Below are 7,464 nucleotides of genomic sequence, written 5' to 3' on the forward strand. Positions count from 1 at the left end.
GAGACTTAGAGTTCAAAGAAGATGATTGGGTATTCTTGAAGGTTTCCCCCATAAAGGGTATTATGCAGTTTGGGAAGAAGGGAAAATTGCATCCGAGGTATGTCGGGCCGTACAAAATCATTCAGTGGATCGGTCTTGTGGCGTACAAACTTGAGCTACCACCCGAGATGTCGTTAGTGCACCCGGTATTCTATGTGCCTATGTTGAAGAAAGTAGTTGGAGATACGTCACTCATTGTTCCGGTTGAGACCATTGAGGTTAATGAAGAATTTTCATATGAAGAGATTCCAGTTGCCATTCTTGATAGGCAAATCCAAAAGTTGAGGAATAAAGAAATTGCCTCCGTGAAAGTGTTATGGAGAAACCAGCAGGTTGAAGAGGCCATGTGGGAGGCCGAGGAAGAGATGAAGAAGAAGTATCCTCACTTGTTTGAATAGTTGTGTAATCCTTTCTTTTATGAACCTGTCGCCTAAGAATTTTGTATCACTTGTTCAGTTAATGTAAAGATGCTCCTTTTGATTATATGTTGTTTACCTGAGGCCACGATTGGTGTGGTTATGAGTTATGCTATGCCGTTGGGTTCTATACATGTTTGTAAGATGTGTTTCTAGGTCTCTCTGACAGGTGGATAGGCCTAGTTACAAACGAAACTCTGGCAAAATTTTTGGAAATTTAGGGAGTTAGTCAATTTGGGGCTGCTGGTGTGTGGTATGAAAACTGAGATGCATAAGATGCTAATAACAGATTTTTACCCTCTTTCGCGGATGAATGATCCTAAGTAGGGGAGAATGTAAGGCCCCGTAAAATTTTGCAAAATAATATTAATAATGTTTCGTGGTGCCAAATTGGTTTTACGTGTTGTGGATCATAGAAATTCTTTGCAACTTGAAAGCTCACCGCGGTTCGGACTTTTTGGGTTGAACAATGCATCAGAAAGAAAAGGAAAATGTTTGGCAGTGTTACGCGTTTCTCTGGTCCATTATGCGACCGCAAAATCACTCTGCGGACCGCATAATGGTTGTAGAGTGAGGCAGTTATTGGGCCAGTTTGGATGAGTTTTGTGGTCGACTATGCGACCTCATAACTGTTCTACAGTTCATTATGCGACCGCAGAACAGGTCTGCAGGCCGCATAGTGACCGTAGACACGGACAATTATTTTTGGCTGTTTGGTCACCGATTATGCGACCGAGATGTGGTCCGCATATCGGTTATGCGATCGCAAACCTTGTTCTGGAGCTTCATTTTTGGGGTTTTTAAACCCGACACTATTTCGTTAAAACACACCCCATGGACCATTTTGGGCATATTTTATGATATTCTTAGAGTGAGAGAGAGGTTCCTAGAGGGAGAAGTGATCTTCATCAATTGTTCTTCAATTCTCACTTAAATCTTGAAGATTATCAAGAGAGGAATCTAGGTCTTCTTCCTAAGAGGTAAGATTCTATCACCCAAACTCTTTATTTCAAAGTGTAACTAGATTGGGCCATTAGTGAGGTAATTCATAGGGATGGGAGTGCTTACCTTGCATGCATGTATCCTTGTAGTATGTGGGGAGATTATGGGCTAATAATGGTAGAGAGTGGGTTGGGAAATATTAGAATCTTCCACAAAAGAGCCTTAAAAATATTGATGCACACCTAGTATTTGATAGTATGTTCAAACAAGCTAAAACCATGTTCATCTTCCTAATTTTTGATTCAATTTTGTAAATTGCTTAAATAGATTGAAGTTGCTAATATTCCGGAACATCTTAGAGTTTTAAGAAGCTCAATTGAGGTATGTTGGCTAAACCCCCTTCTTCTTAGAATCGAATCCCACGGTGTTCATTTAATCGGAGTAAGTTCTTGATCATTATCGAATTGGCTTTTCCTAATGTGGTTGTGTTGGAGGATGTTTGTTCAATGTTTATGCTAAATGCTTCATCATGTCATCTTGCCATTTGAGAATATGTTCAAAATGGGGAATATGTGTTAGGGATGTTAAGACTTTATGTCAAGATTGGAATAAATGGTTGTTATGCCAAATTGTATGAAAAGCCTCTATGTGTCTAAGATTCCCAAATTGCTCATATATGAATTTAATGTCTAAAATGGGGAGCCTAATTTATTTTGATAATGATATTGAATGTGGAAAAAGGGGTCTGGAACTATGAAATACGGCCAAGCGCCAAGAATGACTTTGTAATCGTAATCACTAGTGTCAATGAATCGAAAGTACATGAAAGAAGTGCGATGTGAAATGATTGACGGAAAAAGGTAATGTCTCAAATGAGATGGCCTAGCCGATTGGGCCGAGATCGGACTCCGTGTAAGAACACAGTGGTATTATGAATGAGACTATGGTAATGTCTCCAACGAGATGGCCTAGCCGATCAGGCTGAGATCGAACTCCGTGTAAGAACACTGTGGTATTGTGAATGAAATTGTGGTAATGTCTCCAATGAGATGGCCTAGCGGATCGGGCCGTGATCGGATGCCATGCCGCACACATGGTGGTACTGTGCTGGAAAGTTATAATGAAATTGTGGTAATGCCTCAGATGAGGCGGCCTAGCCGATCAGGCCGAGATCGGACTCCGTGTAAGAATACGGGGGTGTTGTGAATTGTGGGATAGTGGTGCTAAAGGTCACCCAACCTAGTAATATGGAAATTTTCTTGAAAATGTATATGATCCTTAACTTGTTGTTTTACTATTATTTGAAGCCCTTATTGAATTCTTGACTGTTCTTCCTGTATTATTATTCATTCTATTGAGTTGGTGTTTAGCTATATATACTAGTGCTATTCGACGGTACTAACGTCCCTTTTGCCGGGGGCACTGCATCTTTAAATGGATGTAGGTGGTTACATAGCAGACAGTGCGGATCACAGATAGTGCTGCATCCTCTTCTTAGAGGACTCGGTGAGCCCCATTTCATTCCGGGATCATGTATTGTACCTTTTATTTATATTATGGTCACTGTTTGAGGTATAGCCGAGGCTTTGTTGCCTGCACCATCGTTACTCTCTTTTGTATCCTTAGAGGCTCCGTAGACACTATGTGGGTTGTATATGAGTGTTGGGAATGTTAAACAGGATATGTTGTGTTTGATCACTTGTTCCACTTGAACTTTAAGAAATGTGTATTTTGGGACTTAAAAGCACAATGACTAATGAAAAAATTTATGATTGTATGAATGAGACTCCTACTGTATAATTAATGAAATCCCGTCTTCTCTTGATCATGGATTAATTGGGTATAAAGTATCTAACAGGCTTGCTCGGACGGGTTCATCCGGTTGAGCTTCGGTCACACTTCTCGAGGATGGGGCGTGACATCAGAGACATTGCAAAATTAGGAAAACAATCAAAGTAAAATGGACCGCTGTAAAGGCTGGTTCTACCATTCCTAGGAGGGAATAATTGAAGTCTAGAAACCTAGAATATCTAAGACATAGGAGTAGAGACGTGTCTAGACCTTTCCTGGACAGAGGTCTATATGCAATCTGTACTAAACCAAAATGGAGATCATTGTATTTTCGCCATTATTTTTCAATAGACTTGGAGTTTAACAGTTTGATTTCCTCATGATCTGATTCAAGAGGAATGGTTTGCTCAGTTGTAGAAATATGGTAATCACTGGTTAAGGGCCACCGTGAAGACTTGTAAATTGTAGACTATGGATGTTTAGGGATCTTGCAGTCATCAATTGGTTGCTCCAAATCAAAAAAGCTAATTTCTTCTTTGAGTTTGGGATTGGAGGAGGATGATGAGGAGGAAGATGAAGAAGTTGGAGAAGAGAAGGAATTTTTAGAAGGGAAAGAGAAAGGGTGGAAGAAAGCCACGTCTTAGATTTGCAAGTAATAACAACAAAAATAACAATGATAACTTTAATGCTTCATGTTCTTGGTTCAAGAGTCCATTGGGTTCCATAAGGATAATATTCAAGTTCTTAACTCAATATTAGGTAGAAAAATTAGATCTGAAAATCAAATCTATGGATACATGTCTTCTCTTATATATAATAATTAAATATAATTATTTCTTAAGAAGTTGTTCTTTAGGATGACTCAAAGGTTATAAATAACCATCTGCAAGCCAACTGAGAATTAGCATATCCTTTTTTCTCAGGAAAACTGCTTATAGTGCCGATCCGGAAGGATCACAGTGCCAACCTTAAGAGATCTACTTAAAAAAAGTATAAGATTTAAGAAAGATATATAAAAGAAGTCATATATTTATAGATCTAAGTTTGATCTATCAATACAACATAAAAATAAGTTAAAAAGAAAGAATAATAGTCCTTATTTCTCCCCATGGCTCTAATACCAAGGGGACTTTTAAAACCAAATTGCATCACATTCCATTCATATTGTCCAAATGGCACTGTAAAAGCAGTGTTATACCGCTCCTTGGGATCTATTTGAATTTGCCAAAATCCTGATTTTAAATTAAATTTTAGAAAGATAGTTGCAACATAAAGCCTTTGAAGTAAATTCTTTTTGTTTTGAATTGGATATCCAATCCTTTTTGTAGACAAGTGGTTTTTGTCTCATCCACAGAATCTAGCTATAACAGATGCTGCCCATATTGTATTTTTACAACAAAAATCATTGGAGCTACACAACTAGCCCGTTTTAACAGCAGGCTTGATTTTATTTAGCAAATTAATGGAGAAAATTCTTGATTCCCTCAAGACACAAATTCCAAGTCAACAAAATCGAGCATCTTCGTTTGAACAATCATCCTCAGTAGAAGAAGAAGAAGACCCTGATTTAATGTTCTGAGATATTAATTAGAAATTACATTAGCGTGACAACACAATGACACCACAACTGACATCAGCTAGAACTTACTCCTAATGACGTCATGAATAACATTAGAAAACACTATGTAATTTTTAGTTTTTGGCTATAAATACCCCTCCCCCCTTCAGTTGTAAAACACACTACATTACACTACCACTTGAGAAAGAATTCTCTCCCTCTCTCCAGAATTGGTTAGAGCTCTCTCTCTAATATATTATTATAAGTTTTTAACTTGTAATATCAATTTTTCAGTTTCAATAAAAATCAAGTTTATATTTATATTACTCTTGCTCAAGTTTACATTTATATTACTCTTGCATTATGGTGGATAAGCCACCTAATTTACTTTATCACATTTTATTTATATGGTCGGCTCTGCCGCCTAATTAAATTTTTGCACTCTAACTGTATCTTTTGCAGGTTTAATTATCTTATTGTTACCTGCTTTCTGTCCTTATATTTATTAATTTTTCCCCTAATCTTTTAGGGGCCTCACTTCCCGTCCACTTGGTAACAGAGCTATGGGGGGAAGTAAGGATTATTATTCTTGTTTTTAAATTGCTTTTATATGGTATTGATAGATCAAACTTAGATCTATAAATATATGACTTTTATAATATATCTTTCTTAAATCTTATACTTTTTTAAGAAGACCTCTTAAGGTTGGCATTGTGATCCTTCCGGATCTGCATTGTAAGCAGTTTTCCTCAGAAAAGTAGATATGATAATTCTCAGTTGGCTTGCTTATGGTTAGTTATAACCTTTGAGTCATCCTAAAGAACAACTTCATAAGAAATACTTAGATTTAATAATTATATATAAGAGAAGACATGTATCCATAGATTTAATTTTTAGATCTAACTTTTCTACAGAATATTGAGTTAAGAACTTGAATATTATCCTTATGGAACCCAATGGTCTCTTGAACCAAGAACATGAAGTATTAAAGTTAACACTGTTATTTTTGTTGTAATTACTTGCAAATCTAAGCCATGGCTTTCTGCCACCCTTTATCTTCCCCTTCTAAAAATTCCTTCTCTTCTCCAACTTCTTCATCTTTCTCCTCATCATCCTCTACCAATCCCAAACTCAAAGAAGAAATTAGCTTTTGTTACTTGCAACAATCAATTGATGACTGAAAGATCGCTAAACATTCACAGTCTACAATTTATAAGTCTTCACTGTGGCCCTTAACCGGTGATTACCATATTTCTATAATTGAGCAAACCATTCCTGTTGAATCAGATTACGAGGAAATAAAACTTTTAAACTCCAAGTCTATAGAAAAATATAGGCGAAAATACAATTATATCCATTTTAGTTTAGTACAGATTGCAACTAGACGTCTGTCCAGGGAAGATGTAGACACATCTGTACTCCTCTGTCTTAGAGATTCTAGGTTCCCAAACTTCAATGATTCCCTCTTGGGAATGGTAGAAACCAGCCTTTGCAGCGGTCTAATTTATTTTGATTGTTTTTCTAATTTTACAGTGTCTCTTAGAGATAGAAATATCTTAGATTCTTTAACTCTCAATGTTAAAATAACGAATTATAAGACCAAAACTGGATCCTTACCAGTAGAAATTATTTATAGAATACAGTATAAAGCCATGAGTTCAACCTTTAATACTGGAGCTATCAAAACCCTTCATAAAGGTGAAACTGTTCTCTTTAAAGTAGATCTACAAAGATCTCATCTGTCAATACCAAAACCCATTTCTTTGAGCGAAGTTTTTCTACCACAAACTGGATACTGCAAGATGCTACTCAGGCTGAGAAACCAAAAAACATTACGGTCTCTCAGATCCAACAACATTCTAGCGGATCTGTAGCCATTTCCTTCCAAAGGTCCCTTAGTCAAGGAGTCTCTGTCTGTACCTCTTCTGCACAGTCTGAAATTCAGTTTGGTAGACATTTAATATCTTCCTTTCCTTCTATTATCAAAACTGTTAATTTTGACTCTAGGATCCCACAAGCCAAATATTCTGTAGAAACATATCCTCCAACAGAAGTTAATTATGAACAACCTCAATCTCCCACTTACTCAGCCTTAGGTGCTAAATTAGGTGTTTTGGAAAAATATTTTTAAATTGATAAAGATAAACTTCGGGCAAATTTTTATTCACAAGAAAATATTTTAAAAAGAACTTGGTTTTCCAGAATTTTCAAGGAGACAAAAGAAAAAATCTCCAAAGTATTTACTATGAGTCTTTAAACTTCATAAAAAACAAATTAATTTCTTTGAATTATTTGAAGGTTATGCTGAATATCACCAATTCGATTTTCCTTTTTCTAAATCAGTTAACGTTTCGAAAGTTTGGAAAACTACCTCTGGAGATGAATTCATCTCTCAACTTCCTCCAGCACAAGGATTTTCAACCAGTTATGCAAATACTTCAGTAGTAGCTAATCCTTTCAAATTAATGAATGTAAATGAAGCTATTACAGGGAAAGATAATAAAAATATTTTTGAACAAAATAATTATACAAATAAATATTTACAATCTCTGGGTGAATATTTAATTACAAAACCACCTTTAGAATCTACTAGGATCCTAAATAATTATACAAACAAATAAAGTTCGGATCCACCGAGCTAAACACTATACTTAGTTCTCTGACCTTCAGCGTATGATCCTAAAAATTGAGAAAACCCTGATAGCTCAGGATACCCCA

This window comes from Nicotiana tabacum, chromosome 21 (assembly GCF_000715075.1).
Source record: "Nicotiana tabacum cultivar K326 chromosome 21, ASM71507v2, whole genome shotgun sequence".
Taxonomy (NCBI): Eukaryota; Viridiplantae; Streptophyta; class Magnoliopsida; order Solanales; family Solanaceae; genus Nicotiana; species Nicotiana tabacum.